General features: G+C 51.5%; 2 pseudogenes; one reads left to right on the forward strand and one right to left on the reverse strand.

The window, feature by feature from the left end:
* The first annotated feature begins 2,191 nt into the window (after positions 1–2,191).
* On the forward strand, positions 2,192–3,651 carry LOC122690593 (annotated as a pseudogene).
* A 949-nt stretch (positions 3,652–4,600) lies between these two features.
* LOC122690595 lies at positions 4,601–6,046 on the reverse strand (annotated as a pseudogene).
* Between the last annotated feature and the right edge of the window lie 11,018 nt (positions 6,047–17,064).

Consider the following 17,064-nt stretch of genomic DNA (forward strand, 5'->3'; position numbering starts at 1 on the left):
TGAGAAGTATTCCTCTATGTGTGTGTGTATGTGTGTGTGTGTGTGTGTGTGTGTGTGTGTGTGTACCACATCTTCTTTATCCAGTCATCTGTTGATGGACATTTAGGATGTTTCCATATCTTGCCTGTTGTAGATAGTGTTGCAATGAATATTGGGTTGCATGTATCTTTTCATATTAGAGTTTTTGCCTTTTCCAGGTATATAGTCAGGAGTGGGATTGCTAGATCATATGGTAGTTCTGTTTGTTGTTGCTTAATGATCCTCCATACTGTTCTTTATATTGACTGTTCCAATTTATGTTTCCACCAACAGTGTACAAGTGTTCCCTTTTCTCTGCACACTCTCCAGCATTTATTCTTCATAGGTTTTATTGATGATGGCCTTTCTGACCAGTATAAGGTGATATTTCATTGGAGTTTTGATTTGAATTTGTCTAATAATTAAGAATGTTGAGCATCTTTTCAAGTGCCTCTTGGCCATCTGTGTCCTCTTTGGATAAAGGGTCTTCTTTGGAGAACGGCTTTTGTGTCAGGGTCACACAGGCTGGGTGGCTCAACCTGTGAACTGTGTTGGTTCAGGAGGCTAGGAGCCAAGGCTGAGGTGTCAGCTGACTTTGGCTCTCATGAGGGCTGTGGGGAGAGTCTGTCCCATCTCTACCACCTCACTTCCAGGTCATTGCTGGCCATGGTGGGCTTGGAGAACTCTGCCTTCCTCTTCACCCGGAGTTCTCCTGTGTGCCTGCCTGTCTATCTGTAAATGTGTCCTTCATATGGGGCCAGGCATCCTGTAAGAAGAGGGTCCATCATAATGGGCTCAGGTGACCTCCATCAGCTCTGTGAAGACCTTTCCTTTGTCTGTAGTGTCATGCTGAGGTACTTGCAATTGAGATTCCAGCACCTGACTCTGAGGGGCATGATGTGTCTCCTCATACCCTACAAAGGCTTTGAGGGAGGAAGACACTGGAATGTTACAAGTATGGAAGGATGACCTTCATGGCTACTGGTGGTGAATCCAGAGGTGAGGAGAGCAGGCCACCAGGGTAGGAACCAGAACTCATGGGACCTCATGGACCTGTGATAACTGTGGCTCTGCTGTGTTCAGTGAAGGAAAGGCCTGGGAGGCCCTGGGCTGGGTTCCTCTGGGACCTTGTCCTCGTCCTCACAGCCATGTGGAAACAGAGGCTCCCTCGGAGGTTCTGAGACCATGCTGAGGTTCAGGCCTGCGGCTCTGCTTCTCCGACTCCAACCCCCTCCAGTAAACAGGGACTCCTCTCCAGGTAAAAGAAAAGAAGGGAGATTGGAGGTGTGGTCAGGCCCCCTGCAGTCATGGGCTATCTTTCTATCTCTCAGCATCTCCCCAGCCATGGAATGAGGTGATAGTAACCTAGCAGATTATTTGAGGTTTGAATTCTGTGACCCCTGTGTGGTGCTGTCCCAGGCCCTGGTGATGACACAGAGTGTGCCCGTCCCAGTAGTCCCTGCACTCCTTTGTTCTTTCTCGAGGTTCTGGGCGAGAGCTGTGGCATCAGCTGGCAGTGGAGGCCAGGGTGTGTGAAGGGTTTGGAGGAAGGTGGCTCCCAAAGGCATGGGGAAGACACCTGGCAGGGCCATCTGAGGTCCAGGGCAGCCCCAGGGCCAAGGCCAGATTGGTTAGCATGGAACTGCCCTCAGTAGCCCTGGGCTGAGATAGGGGATCTGCAGAGCATGGGCAGGGATGGGGCTGGGAGCCGAGGGGTGGGGTGGTGACCTGGGGGAAGTCAAGCCCAGGACAGTGCCTGTCTGTGCTGGGAGAGGACCAGAGCCCAGCCTCTGGGCTGTGAAGCCAGAGGCTTGCCCTCCCTCCTCAATGCTCCCAGTGTTTTGGGGCCCTCTGTCTTGGAACTCACCACGTGCCTCTCTCCTGCTGTCTCGTCCTCCTTCCTGACCTCCCCACCATCTCCATGTGATGGATGTGTCCTCTGGGTCACCATCCACCTGTCAGCAGACCATGTGGAGACAGATGGAAGGAGTCAGCCCTCTCTGACCACCATCCCCCATTTTGTGTCAGCAGGCTTGGATGAAGCTCAGGTTCATAGGGCTGAGGTCCAGCCCAGGGCTGTGAGCTTGGAGACTGCTGTATCAAGCTCCAGACCTTTGTGGTTCTGTATATCTGCAGCAACAAGAGGCCCTGGGAGCCCTGGGAGCCCTGGGAGATGAAGTTTAGCTGTCTGTCCTTCTGACAGCATTTTGCAGGTTTCGTCTTAAAGAGTGTCAAGACCCTGGAGATACAATGGTGGCCCATGCTATGTAGACCCGGCACTGTACCCTGGCCGTCCACATGGTGCACCGGGGACTGGGAGGATGTGGCCTGGTGGGAGCCGCTGAAGAAGAGCTTGGGGATGAGCCCTGCCCAGATCCAGGCCTTGCTGTGGGATGGGGATAAGTTTGGCTGCACAGTGATTGTGGGCAAGTGATGCCCTGCCCTGCACTGCCTGCATGGCCCCCGGTGCTGCCCTGGATCTCAGCCAGGTTGTGATCATTTGTTTTCTGTTGAACCAGTTGGTGGGGTGTAGGGGGCTCTGAGGATTCTTCAGAGGGACAGAGAGGGTGCCTGGGCTGGGAGACGGTGGCTGGGTTCCCTTACCACCACTCTGGGCCTCAGTCCCCATTTGTGCTCTGAGGCAGAGGCACATCCAGGTCTGCACGTGGCACTTGCCTCTGTGTGTGTGTGTGTGTGTCCCCACATGTGTGTGTGTGTCCCCACGTGTGTGTGTGTGTCCCCACGTGTGTGTGTGTGTCCCGACGTGTGTGTGCCCAGCAGAGACCATGAGAGGCAGCACAGCACCCAGCCTGGGAACCCAGGCAGTTCCACCCCCACTGCCTGCGGCCCGGCCTGAGTAAGTCCCCTGACTCCCCAGCGGTGAGGCCCCACAGCAACACCTGTCTGCTGGAAAAACGTTTGGGGACCTGATGTTCACAGGCTCCCCACCGGGGCCCTCCTGCTCTGTCCCTGTGGCCTTCAGTGGGCAGAATGAGAGCTCCCCATGGCCTGGTGGGTTCCTGGAGCACCAGGCCTCTCCGTTTCATTTTGCTCCCTCCCTCGCTTGGTCTTGCCCTGAATTCCCTTTGCCAAGGTGAGCCAGTCTGAATTGCTCAGCCAGAGGACCCAATTCACCTCGTGTCCCCTCCATGATACAGTCTTCGTCTCTAGGAGGCACGGCTTTGAATGAACTTGTTCTCTTTCTGTCTCCTGTCTTTGCACACAGGTCTTGCGGACACTGGGGACACTTTGCTATGCCCAGAAAACCTAGGTCCCGACGAGGTGGAAGAGCTGGAGATTCAAGCCCTGCTACCCGACCTGCGACAGAAGTAAATGACTGTGCTTGCCAAATCCCGCTGGCTGTTGCAGGCTTTGCCAGGGAAGGGTGGGGGGGACATCTTCCAGGTGGACATCCCCTAGCACCTGAACCCCTTTGGGCAGGAGTCTTGTCCAGACTGGGCTCTCAAAAGGGAGGTGACTGAGAGATCAGCACATGGTGACACCCTGAGTTACCACCCAACCCTGGACGTGCGCATCTGGTTCTATTTGAATCAGTCATGCCCTGTGGTGCCCACTTGGTGTGGGGCCCGGGGCAGGGACTCCCCTCATGCGGTGCTGCTCTGGACTCAGTGAGAGTTTCTGGGCCTTTGACCTTTATGGAATGCTAGCGTTGCCACTCACTTTGGCTCTGCTGGATCTGGGTGGTTGAGAGAAACGTGTTGTTAGGAAATCGGTTAGTGTTTTCCCCTCTCTGTTCTGGTCCAAACAGTGCCCAGGGAGTAATGGGGGAAGGCTGGGGGCAGGCTGAGCATAAGCAGACAGCGAGGCCTCGGGCTGGTAGAGAGGCCCGCAGGCCCAGAAACAGGCCACAGTGTGTCCTTGCAGGTGGCCCTTGCCCTGCTGTAAACTGTCTTGTGAGCCAAGACAAGGCCTGCATGTTGGACACGCTGCCTGTATGCATCACATCCAAACACAGGCTCGTCAATACAGCTGTGAGGGCAGAGCAAGAAGGGCTGGTGTTCACCTTGTGGGAACCTTGTACTTATCTTTGGGTTTGGGGTCATGCGTTTGCAAGGCTCTTGGCGGGTGGGGTGAGTGACCCTATTTTCTGCTGAGCATCTTAGGGAGGGCCATGGATCGAGAGTTGGAGATGCTCAGCTGCTGATCAGAAACTTGTTGTTTCATCGGGGGATCCTTGAGGAGCACCTTCTGCTTCAGGATGCATGACTCATGGAAAGTGACACCCCCACTGTCAGGAACCAAGGTCCAAGAACAAGCCCATCCTGTGCTGACCTCTGCACTCAACTCAGCAACCACACTCTTGGCTGAGCGTGTGAAATGTTGCTGCTTCAGAAAAAAGGGACCATGGGGACCAGACTGAAGCCTGCCTGGGGCATGGGCTTGCAGCCTCATTGGGCTCATCCTGTGCGGTGTGAATCACATGGACAAATATAAAGAACACAGACTCGCAGTTCTCGTTTGATACTTTATTCCCACAGAGTTTCACTTTAATTTATTAGAACATAAATTGATTTTTTTATTACAAGAGAGTGATTTTGAGTGTCCCTAGGGATCTGGAAGCTCAGGAATTTTGTTTGTGCTTGAGTTGCTCATGGAGGGCACCCTTGTAATCTGAGGACTCTCCCTGCTACTCCTCCGCCTCAGAGGCCTCATCTGGGGCCATGACTGAAAGGGCTGCCATCATGGTGGAGTAAAAGGTCTTGTACACAGCCATCACCCAATTGTAACTTGGGTACTCCGGGGGGCTGTTGGTCAGTTCCCCTGCTCCCTCCCTTCCAGCAGTAGCCAGGGGTACAGACGTGGCATTGCTGGACATGCCCTCGTCACTGGGGCCACCCTGCTCACTGGGGAGATGGTTTCCCCTGGCCCACCTGGCTTGATTGCACACAGATCAAAGGCCAGAGAACAGAAATGAGTGCAGGCTGGGGGTTTCTGGGGTTCCATTCTGGGTGTTCTTGTCCGTCTCTTGGGTGAACTCATGATGGAATCGAGGAGAGCATCTGGTCTCCACCGCTCGCTTCTTTCTCTTTGAGGTGGTTGTTGCACTGGTGGTGGGCTGAGGGTCACCTTTCTGGATGTTCTGCAGGAGGAGAAGCTTGTCTCTCTGAAAGTTGAAGTTGCGATAGATCTGAAAGGAAATGAATCACTTTAGACAGCAAGGGCAAGAAGAGCCTTCCTCACCACTCTCCTCCCTACCACTATCCTGGCCATGCCTAAGTATGGAGACAAGGTCTCTTCATTCTTGGCAGGTTATGAGGCCCTAGCATGCTGCTCCCTAGAGCTCCCCTGGGGCCAGCCTCACTTAAGGTGTTACTGGTGGTCCCTGGCATCAAGTGGCCCTGCAGGGTCTGGAGTCACCCCTGTGGGTCCTGTCTAAGGGGGGTGGTGGAACATGACAGACCCTGCTTCCTCCTCTTTCCTTAACTACCCTCTCATGATAACAATGTTCTTCTGGGAAATGAAACCTGTCCAGCACTCAGCTCATCTAGTCTAGTCTCCCCAGGAGGGCTTTCTACCTTACCATCAGCTTCTTCTTCCCTGCAGAGCACCTCGAAGGGCAGATTTTACTGAACCCATACAGGTTCATTTCACGAATGAAGCTCTTGATGCTGTCTGTCTTGAAGATCTGGTCTGTGCCCCTGAGCTGGAGGACCGCCGTCTGGAAGAGATTTGCCTCAATGACCACAGTGTCTCCCTTGTCGCTGCAGTGCACAGAGGTGAAGGCCGTATCCTCCATGATCATCCAGAGCTTCCTGGGGAAGGACAGCCCAAGGATGGTGTTGTTATCTTCCTTGTTGACCATTTCTGGGTTGGGGTCCTGTGGGGTCAGGTACACTTGGGAGCCCGGATCTGGGCTCTTGGGTTGGTCACCCTGCTTCTCCAAAGCCTCCCTTGAATCTACATTTGGAACCAGGGAGTAATCATGGGGGTCCCCTGCTGTGGGCTCCCTATCAGTTGATGGGGCCAGCAGGGCTGCCCATGCCTCCTGAGAACTCCGACTAGCCATGGAGTCAGTTTAGCTCAGGAGCATTCTCTACCCAAGCATTGAATGCTCAGGGCAGAAGGACCTCAGACCAGGGTTGGGGTGCCCCAAAAAAGCTCTCTGGAGAGTCTAGAATCTGGGTCATGGGACAGGCAGCCAATTAAGTGGTCAGCCTCCTTAATTGTTTCATGATGTCACAGAGGTGATGTGGAGAGGCAGCCTTGGCCCAGTGTGGGGGAGGCAGTCTGGGGACAGAGAGATGGGATCCCCAGTTTGTCTCTTGTCTGAAAGCACAGAAGCGTAGGTTTCAGGTTGCCTACAAAGGCTCCCATCTGCTGCCAGTTGCCTTGTTTCAGGGGGCCAGGCCCTGGATGGGTTGTCAAATGTCCCCCTGTCTCCACTCCCCTCACTAGCAACATGCAGGCTTGTGGCTGGCTTCTGCTGAAGGGCTAGGCCCTGGCAAGTCCTAGGTCTGGGACCACCAAGAGAGATCCCAGGGGTCAGATGGGCCCCTGGTGACTGTCCCTCCCAGAAGATGGGGTCCATAGTGGGCTGATTAGCTCTGCCTGAGTTGATGCCCCCCTCCCATCCTTTTCCCCTTCTGCCTTTGTTGTCTTCTGGCTGGTGCTGCTGGCTGGTTGGTCCCACTCAGTTGGCCCCAAAGTCAGATTCCTGTTGTCCTGCCCCCACCCCCCCCCAGGTGGAGCTCTCCCCACAGGAGGGCTGTGGTTGAGCACAGTGGAGTGACCTCATATTCCACTTGACTGTTCCCAAGCACCTGAGACATAGATTCCCCAGGATGTCATGTGGGAGGACAAAGCCAGGTGCTCCACTGAGCTTACAGCCTCCTGCATTCTGCCCACCCCCAGGCATCATCCCACTGCAGATCACACGCTGTTGCCTTCAGTTTCCAATTTTTCCATAAACACCACTCTGGTGGCCCTAGAACGTTCACTTTGGGAACACCTGCATGTGCTTTTCCCCTCCCCAGAGCCTCGGATTCAGACTCCTTGGAGGCTGCTTTGAAAGCCCTGTTTCCTTTTGTCAGTGGGGTGCTTGGGCTTCTGCTACCTGCAGTCCTGGCTGCCCACGTCCAACTTGAGTCTATTTGGATAACTAACCTTTGAAGTACTTGACTGGGGGCTCAAGGTACAGCCTGTTCTGTTGAAAACAAGCACTTCACTGGTCCTCTTCGAGGCCAGCTCTGATCTTCCCTGCCCCTGCCCCTGTTCCCACCACCACTGTGGACCTGTTCTCAGTTACCCAGATGACAGGTCCATCAAATGATTTTGTTGGCTCATGGGTTAGGTGTTTTTCAAGGGCCCTGCTTTACACACACTCACTCCCAGGGACATGTCTGGCTTGTTGAGCTATATGTGACCAAAGGAAGCCCCAGTCTACCTGTATTTGAAAAAGGATGAGAGGCTGGGTGTGGGCCACAGTTCTTGAAAAATCACTGTGTAGGGTACACACAGTGTAGGGTACAGACTGGCACCTTGGAAAGGCCCGTATTCCAAGGCCCCAGGGCACTGTCTCCCACCTCTGCCAGTAGCAAGGTCATTTGCCCTGTGTGAGGGCCAGTCCCTGGTGTCTGAAAGGGGAGATCTAAGAGGGTGTGGAAGAAGCTCTCCCAGGGGCCTTTCTGCTTAAGGACTGGTGGCCTGGATGAGCTCCAGCTTTCGACTTGGGCTTCTCTGTGGCCTTTCTGCTTCTAAGCAGGTTGACAAGTCTTTGCATCTGGTCAATTCATCTGACTGGGACATGACTCTGGAGGCTATAAACATTGGTAGGGGCCCCTGGTGGCTCCTCGGAAGGGGATGGAAGGTTATGGCATCTGTGGGGAGCCTGGCTAGGTGGTCTTTCTTGCTCCCTTTCATGCTTGGGGCCCCTCCTCATGCCCTGGGCCCTGAGGGAGCTGCTTTTTCTGGTCCCCCTTCTCCAGGAAGCACCCAGGTCCTGGAAGTGGGTTTGTGTGTCACCAAGGGGGTCTTTGTCAGCCGTGGCTTGGGACACTTGTGTTGTGCACAAACAAGCTCTCGTGGCATCCAAGACCTGCTTTTCTCACCCTCACTCTCCCGCCCCTGTGCTTGGCGTCTGCGTGTCGATGTCCCCAGACCAAAGGCCCTCCACCTGCTCCCCTCCCTTGCTGCGGCTGCAGAGACCGGGAGCCTTGTGGGTCCACCTGTGTTCCCTTCCCTTCTGTATCAGAGGAGACTCCTGTAGGGCCTTATCCCAGTAGGCACTGGAACCATACAGTCAGGCTCTCCCTCCCTCCTGCTCGGTGAGAAGCTGGTCAGCCTGGCAGGTTCCATTTGGCAGGAAGCCCCATGGCAGCAGCAGGGACAGGGTGCTGCCCTCATGCAGGTGTTTGGACTGGACAAGGATGCCGGCCCCCAGCAGAGTCAGTTCTCAGCAAACCACAGAGCAGCCCCATGGTGCTTCTGATTCTCCTTGTCCCCTTCCTTCTGTGGGCCTGCTTTTTGTCACCTCAGAGGCGTGTAGCACTAAGAAGGGGAAGGCGTGAGAAGTTGGAAGGTCAGGCTGTGGCCTGGGGTGGGCGGGAAGGGCGGGGGCTCCAGAGAAATTGAGACCAGAGCTCTGAGCCCACCCTGGCCCTCACTAGCACACACATGGTCTTGGGAAGATGCCTAAGCCCCGTGGCCTCAGGTCTCCATCTGTGATGCGAGCGGGTGTGAGGAGCCCTGTGTGTTGGGCTACAGGATGCGTGTGAGTGATGAGACAGAGCTCGCAGGGCCTGGTGACTGTTGGCCCTGTGAAGGCGGGGCAGGAATTTCTCACACTGTTTCCCCCAGACACTCCTCCTCTCTCCACTGGATTGGGTTGGCTACTTTGTGGTCCAGGGTGGGTTAGAGAATATGCACCTCAATAGGATGTGGAATTCCTAATTAGCCAAACAGGATGTTTCATAAATAAAACTAAGAAACTTTTCTACTTAGACCATAGTGGACCATAGTGTTAGTCACTTAGTCATGTCTGATTCTGCTAATCCATTGACTGTAGCTTGCCAGGCTCCTCTGGCCATGGAATTCTCCAGGCAAGAATAGTGGAGTGGGTTGCCACGCCCTTCTCCAGGGGGATCTTCCTGACCCAGGGATTGAACCCAGGTCTCCAAAAATGCAAGCAGATTCTTCATTGTATGGGCTACCCAGAAAGGCCCATTTCCAGTTAGAGGACCTGTGAAATTTGGGTGTGGAGGAGTGTTCTAGCAGGACCCAAGGAAATAAAAGCAAGAACCACTCTTTGCATGTGTCCCAGCTGGTCTTCCATCACAACCCTTACTTTTCGTCATTGCAGCACCAATAAATATTGAGTCTTTGATTACAGTGCCCAATTACAATGAAGATAATTAAAAGCTAGTTAACACCTTGAGTTCTGTATCCCCAGGGCCAGGAAAGAGAGGGTTGGTCCATGGATTTCTTGGCATCACTTCAAGGGAGTGTGATGGGAGTTCTTCAGGATTCCTAGCAGATACTGGGGAGAAAACACCTACGCCATCCTTGTGGTCAGCAGCAAAGTGACAAGAGCCAGGATCCCTTCCATGCTGCCCCAGAAAGAGATCTCTCTGGGGTTTATCCAAGACCCAAAATGCCACCTTACAGCAATGTCCCATTTCCCCTCACTCCCACGATGCACCTCATATGACTGGCTCCTAGACCATCACTCTAGGTGTGGGTGGGTCCTGCTTCTCCCAGTGTCCCCACTGCTAACACAGGGCCTTTCACGGAGCAGAGGCTCCAAAAAGGTCTTTGCGATAAATGAGCCAGTGAGGAGGGGACTGCTTGACTCAAGATGAATTGCTACTTCCTTTGATAACCCAGGAAAATCCATATAAACCGAGATCACTTAGCTGTACAAAATGACACACAAAAAGTTTAAGAAGCAATAATTCACTACTATCACTTTTTATTTTCTAATTTTCCACCAACTATATCACTGCTAAATAAATTCACATTTCCAAAATCATTCTAATTCTAATTCCATGTCATCTTGTGCAGAACCATGGAATAAAATGAAAGTGTTCTTAATCTCTTTTACAGAACAGGAAAACTCTTCATCTTGAGCTGGTTGAGTACAAACAAAGTGTGATCAACGTCATTGACATAGTTAGATACTGGAATGCACTGTCTTCTCTAAAAAGGAATAACATTTGAAAAATTCCTAAAGAAACAGAGATGAGTCTCCATGTCATTGTAGAGAACAGGAACACAAAGATGCCACACACCGGGTTCCCCCAATGGGCCCGGACCCTCACTGCTGAGAAGGCTGGCTGTTCCCTCTTCAATCACAGAGGGAAGGATCAGCCTCCTTTCCTGTCCCCAAGAAAAGCTGTTGGACGTGGGCCTGGAAGGATCCTGGCTGCTGCTCTGGCTCAGAATCCTCCCCCTCCTCCCTTGCAGCCTCTGCAGAGGTGGTGGGAGGAGCTGGGACCCTTTCAACTGACTCTGTCCAAATACTCCAGGACTTTAAACCTGCTGGTCTCCGCATAGGCCTGGGGACCCCACAGGTACTTGTAGCGAGCAGGGTCACTGTCAGGCACCAGCTGATACACCAGGTACCCCTCCTGCACCCACACTTGGGTCAGCAGCTCCCTGGGCTCCCCATAGATGAAGTGTTCCTACCGGGACACACCCCCATCATGCTGAGTGCAGCCCAGATCTCCTCCTCAGGGGCGTGGTCATCCTCCACAGCGATCAGGCACAGGATCACCACCAGGAGGCTGGCCCTGGGCAACCTCTGCCCATCCGTCAGCATCTCATTGAGGGTGAGGCCCAGGGAGGGGACCAGGATATAGGTACACTCACTGGGGTCCACCTCTTTCACCTCCAAGCCAAAGACCAACTGCAGGTACTGTGAGGTTTGACCGAGGACCACCAGGAAATGGTCCTGGTAATCTTTGAGCACACTATTCAGCACTTCTGCCTTTGTGATTGGCTCCTTGGCAAGTTGCTGCCTGCAAGACACCTTATGAGCAGGAATTGCACCAGCTCATTCTTCTTCACCCATAGTGCATCTCGGAGCCAGGATCTGGCATCTTCCTGGTCACATTAGGTGCTTGGCACTTCATCTTGCCTGCTGAGACCGTGGTCTTCAGATGGACTCCCCAGAGTGGCAGCCATGGCAGTGGGAGAGGGGCAGACACCCAGAGGGCTCTGGGGAAGACTGGGTATTGCAGCAGCAGCCACTTCCTTCAGGGGTCCTCCACCTCCACCACCTCCTCCTTCTCCTCCTCCCCCTCCTCCTCCTCCTTCCTCCTCGTCCCACCTCCTCCTCCACCACCTCCTCCTCCTCCACCTCCTCCTCCTCCTATGTTTTGGCAATAATAAGTAAAGTCTCACTTCTTTATGAAAAATGCTTTTGTTTTGATCAAATGTTCTTGCAGCTTCTACATGTAAAGTTTCCATCTGTTCTTCTGCTTGATGCTCCCAACACTGCTTCCTTTCTGGCTGCTGTTCCTGTTGCTTGTGCTGCTTGGAGGCAAGAAGGAACCGAGATGCATTGTAAGTTGTGAACTTGTTGCCATAATTATTGTAGAAGCCTGCCACCCCCACGGCAGAGGGACAGTTGGAGGCTGGTTAGAGGGCGAGATGCTCAGATGCCTGTAAGAACAGTGATGGAGAACTTGGGGTCTGCAGCCCCCACTCTGCTTCTGCAGCCAAAGGCATACATAGGTTTTCACATCCACTGATGGCTCCTTCCCGGGTGGCTGTGGGACCTCTGTCCCAGGAAGAATTAGACTGGGGAGCAGATTTATTCCTGCTCAATGGGATCCCAGGTTTTGGTCGTGGGTTTTCTAGTCTGGGTCCAGGACCACGCTTTTTTTCAGGGCCAAATTTCTCTAGCTGTAAAACCAATATGAGATGGCCTGCCAGTGGTAGAAAACTATCTTCTTCAGATGAATACAGAGGGTCTGGAGAGCTTCAGACAGGAGTGTTGTCAACATGAAAGTGCAGTTACCCCAAGAGGGGCAACCATAACACACGTGTACTTTCCTGTCTCTGGCTGTTTAGTAAGAAATTAGTAACTAGCGTAGGAGATAACCAGGTGGTTTGGCTTAAAGTTCCTATTAATTAAATCTAAGTGTACTTTCAAAATAAATCGTGATATACCTCACTCTGGGCACACCGGCAGAATCTCTGGGTATGATTGACAACTACACTGTGTCTGACACTAGGTAGGAGGCAGTGTGCTGGCCACTTTTCACCAAAACCTGAAATGCTTGTCCCGTGTGGGGGTTGGGTAATTCAGAGAGACACCCTGGACAGGGGCGTGAGCACCCACAGCTCAGCCAGGATTTGAACTTATTCTGTCTAGTTACAAAGTACATCCCTTTCACATCACAGTATCTTCCACCTCAACAGCACCCAGCTCTCTTGCCGCTGACCCTCTGGCACCAGGGGATGACTCCACTCAGGAGTCCTTGCAGTGACACCACGTGGCAATACCTCTCTTAGACCTATTTGAGGAAAAGCTGGACCCCTGTGATGTCTGGGAGCTGCTGCTGGAGCGCTTCCCTGGACAGTGGCCTGATGCTTAGGGAAGGTCACGTGCACCGACTCCATGGATGAGCCAGGTTGATGGACTTGAGCAAGTCGGAGGAGGCCCTCCTGCCGTGGTCAAGGGACAGCTCATCACCCAACTCCACCTTTCCTGAGTAACTGCCCATGATGTCGTCTTTTTCCCAGAGGCCATGACACTGAGGAGGCAGGGGTGGGACAGCTCAGCCAGCTGTCCAGCCAGAGGCTGGGACTTGGTCCTGTGACACCCTAGCCACCAGGATGTGTCCCTCAGGATAGGAAACCACATGTCAAACAGGGCGACTGCAGCCAACGACCCTGATGGACAGTGGAGACTGCTAGGAGAGCATAACCTAAGTGTTCCCACCAAACACCGACCAATAGGCAGGTGAGGAAGTGGTGGATGTGTTGACTAACCTGACTGGGGTCCTTTCACCATATATACGCTCATCAAATCACCATGTGTACACTTCTGACAGCTTACAATTTCACTGACCAATTATAAATTAGCAAAGTGTCCTTTAGTTAAAGCTATGGTTTTCCAGTAGTCATGTACGGATGTGAGAGTTGGACCATTAAGAAGGCTGAGTATCAAAGAACTGACATTTTCAAACTGTGTTGCTGGAAAAGACTCTTGAGGGTTCCTTGGACAGCAAGGAGATCAAACCAGTCAATCCTAAAGGAAATCAACTCTGAATATTCATCAGAAGGATTGATACTGAAGCTGAAACTCAAATACTTTGTCCACCTGATGGGAACAGCTGACTCATTAGAAAATATCCTGATGCTGGGAAAGATTGAGGGCAAGAGAAGAAGAAGGTGACAGATGAGATATTTTGATGGCATCTTTGATTCAATGGACATGAATCTAAGCAAACTCCAGGAGATAGTGAAAGACATGGGAGCTTAGTATGCTGTAGTCCGTGGGATCACAACGAGTTGGACATGACTTAGCAACTAAGCAACAATACATAAATAAAGCTGAAGTTACAAAAAAAAAAAAAAGTTAGAAAACCAAAGCAAGGTCAGGGATCCTAAGAAAGCTTATTATCTACCTATATGTAGCATTTCAAACTCATCACACCCCAATGACTCAGGAAAGACCCCCTCAAATGGAGGGTTAGGGACTGTCAGTTTGCACGGTGGCAGGAGGCAAAGTGAAGGTCTTGGTCATAGTCCACATAGACAAAAGCCAGTGTGAAACAGCCCACCAAGTAGGATAGAGGTTGAGAACACATTTACATGTATGTGTGTGTGCATGTATGTGTGTGTTGCAGCCTGGCGGAGCAGAGACCAGAACCTGCCCCATGACTTGAGGGTGTGGCAAACTGCGTCCTCATGATTGTCCCAGGAAGCATGCCAAATAGACATTCTTGGGGAGGGACGTGCTCTCTGGTCCACTTCACTGTGTACCCCTGCGTCCATCCCCATAGAAACAAAATAAGATATCCCTGATCAATGGCAGAGCCTTCGCTAATCAAACTCCCCAGGGTAGCTATTCCTTAATGATCTCATGTGACTTCTGCCAGTAAAACTGTGGGCTGAAAGGAGCCATTTTGTCTTCCTGTCATGGAGAGCAAGAGGGGCCCCTGACTCCCTGCTTGCCAAATTATATGTGTCTGTCTTTTCATTATGTGCTCACCCCTGTTTCAGGTCTTTCTCAACCACTGTGCTGGATGTGGCATGTGTGTGCCTTAACTTAGGCCAAGCTTGTTCTGAAAAGGAACTAACAAAGACAATACTTGATAAAATGAATGTAAGATATGCTATATCAATACAAGGAGACACAGTTAAAACAAGGGAAGGAAAGTGAGATTCTGACCAAAGGCACATCACTACATCCAAAGCATGCTGTGTGACAATCTCTAACATGTAGAGTTGAGTGACATATCACAAGTTCAGCTTATGATTCACAGTGTCTGAGATCAGAAACCCTGCAGGTGCTCAGCAGGATGACAGGAGGTACAGATCCCGAAAAGGTTACCCACAGACCTATCTTCCCAGAGCAATTCAGGCATGGCTTTCTCAGAGGTGGCCTCTCTGGGAGTGCAGCCTGGCATCCCCAGGCCCATGGATTGTACAGTCTCTCATTAAATCAGTGGTTTCAGAGCCAAAATCCATGAGAAAAGCAATGCTCCTAAAAGGGGGTGGGCTAAGGTCAAACTGGAGAGGAGACCCCAAATACTAACTCCCCAGTGATCTGTCTTCAACTCAGGCACGACTTGGTGAATACAGCAATAAGAACCACACACCTTTTGTGGAATCCCCACAAACGTGGGATCATTAGGGTGCCTTCATCCCAGGGTGTGCTTTGCAGGTGGCACTAGTGGTAAGGAACCTGTCTGCCAATACAGGAAACATAAGAGTTGTGGGTTCAATCCTTGGGTCAGGAAGATTCCCTGGAGGAGGGCATGGCAACCCACTCCAGTATTCTTGCCTGGAGAATCCCATGGACAGAGGAGCCTGGCAGGTTATAGGTCACAGGGTTGCAAAAGTGTCAGACATGACTAAAGCAACTTAGCATGCAAGCATGCATCCCAGAGTAGAAATAGGGGGAAATCTCCCCCGATTGATCACAAACTCAATTATTGAGTACACAGTGTTGAGAAAACAAATGGCATGAACAAAACTGTTAATAGAGAAAACAAGAGCACACAGGTAGACCCTGCCTGTAGCCCCCCAGCCCCTCGTGATCCCAGCTCAGGGTTCTCAGGAATATCCAGGGGTAATGGGTGGGCAGTACCTTCAGGATGGAGCCATGGAAGAAGGTGCCAGAAGCTTGATTAGATCATAGAGCATGTAGGCATTCTTTGTCTCCACCCTGATGCTGTTGGGTGGGTGGTAAGACTTGTTCTTGTTCAGTTCCACATTCTTGTTCCAGGGGAAGAGCCCAAATGGGAAGAAGTACTTGACCACAATGGCCACCTGCACAGATGCAAGAAATGAGAAGAAATGACTCCCTTTAAGAATAGTTCTAGATGAGGAAGAGTGATACAAACATTAAGGGGAAAAGTCTCAGTTTTGGTGCTGGGAATGCACACAGCATGTGGAATAAAAATTCTCCTTCCACAGATATCAACCTCAAGACAAGGCCAGAACCACGTCTCCAGGTCCTGTGACTGCAGACACACTGGGGCCATGGAGGTTACTCCTGACTTGGCTCAAATGACTTCTTCTATTGTCAGGGAGTGGGCTAGTTTCTGGGCTTCCCAGGTGACACCAGTGGTAAAGAACCCACCTGCAAATGCAGGAGGTATAAGAGATGTGGGTTTGATCCCTGGGTCGGGAAGTTCCCCTGGAGAAGGGATTGGCAACCCACTTCAGTATTATTGCCTAGAGAATTCCATGGACAGAGGAGCCTGAAGGGTTACAGTCCATGAGGTTGCAAAGAGTCAGACATGACTGAAGTGACTTAGCGTGCATGCAAGGGCTAGTTTGTGTTGATTCAATTAGATGCTTATACAAATATTCAGCTATTAAATGAGGTGACTAGGACCAATGTGAACAGGAGGCTCTTTATTCTGCAAGCATGGCTTTAGCTCATAATCTTTAGGAGCAAACTGCACAGACACTATAGACAATTTTCACTTTATTCTGCTGTCTTTCTTCTCAGCATTTTTTGCTCACTGGAAGTTCTCTTCAAGAAGAAATAAAAGCAAATGAAATAAAACCTTGCCAGCTCAGGGTGTAAACACAGAGATGTTTGTAGAGATCTACGTTGAAACAGTCCTCCAATGTCTACATCATCAGGGTTAATTGCATCCAACTGTGTTTCAAGTGCTAACTGTATTGTTTGACCCAATGTCCACTCACTGACCATGCACTGGCCCTGGCACCATGCTTGTGTCTGCCTCACACTTACTGTCTTGCTGGTCAATATCACAGGGCAGACACCAGACCTCAAAAAGCCTCCCCCACCACTCCCCAGCTGGGTAAAATGAAAATGAAAGTGTTAGTCACTCAGTTGTGTCTGACTCTTTGCAACCCCATGGACTGTGGCCTTCCAGTCTTCTCTGTCCATGGGATTCTCCAGGCAAGAATATTGGAGTGGGTAGCCATTTTCTTCTCCAGGCAATCTTCCTGAGCCAGGGATCAAACCTGGGTCTCTTGCATTGCAGGCAGATTCTTTACCGTCTGAGCCACCATGGAAGCCCACTTTGGACCAATTATTTAATCTCATAAAGGCTGTTCCTTATCCCTGTTGTACAGAATGATATTAGCTCCTATGTTGTATGAAGTGTGAGATGTGAAAATACAACTAGATTTCTCAGCGCCAACAACTGCTGGTTATAATCATGTGCTGACCTAAGATGATCTCTCTAACTATTTATTTATGTGAAGCAGGGGTCAGGCAGGGAAGCCTACCTCCTTGTAGACGACAGCTATCATCCAGAAGCGCCTGCTGGGCCGCAGGATGGACAGCATGGCCCAGAGGAAGATGAGGATGGGCAGCACGAGGCTGATCATGGAGGCGGAGACCATGTGGCCGAGGATGATGACAAAGTA

Source organism: Cervus elaphus, chromosome X, assembly GCF_910594005.1.
Source record: "Cervus elaphus chromosome X, mCerEla1.1, whole genome shotgun sequence".
Taxonomy (NCBI): Eukaryota; Metazoa; Chordata; class Mammalia; order Artiodactyla; family Cervidae; genus Cervus; species Cervus elaphus.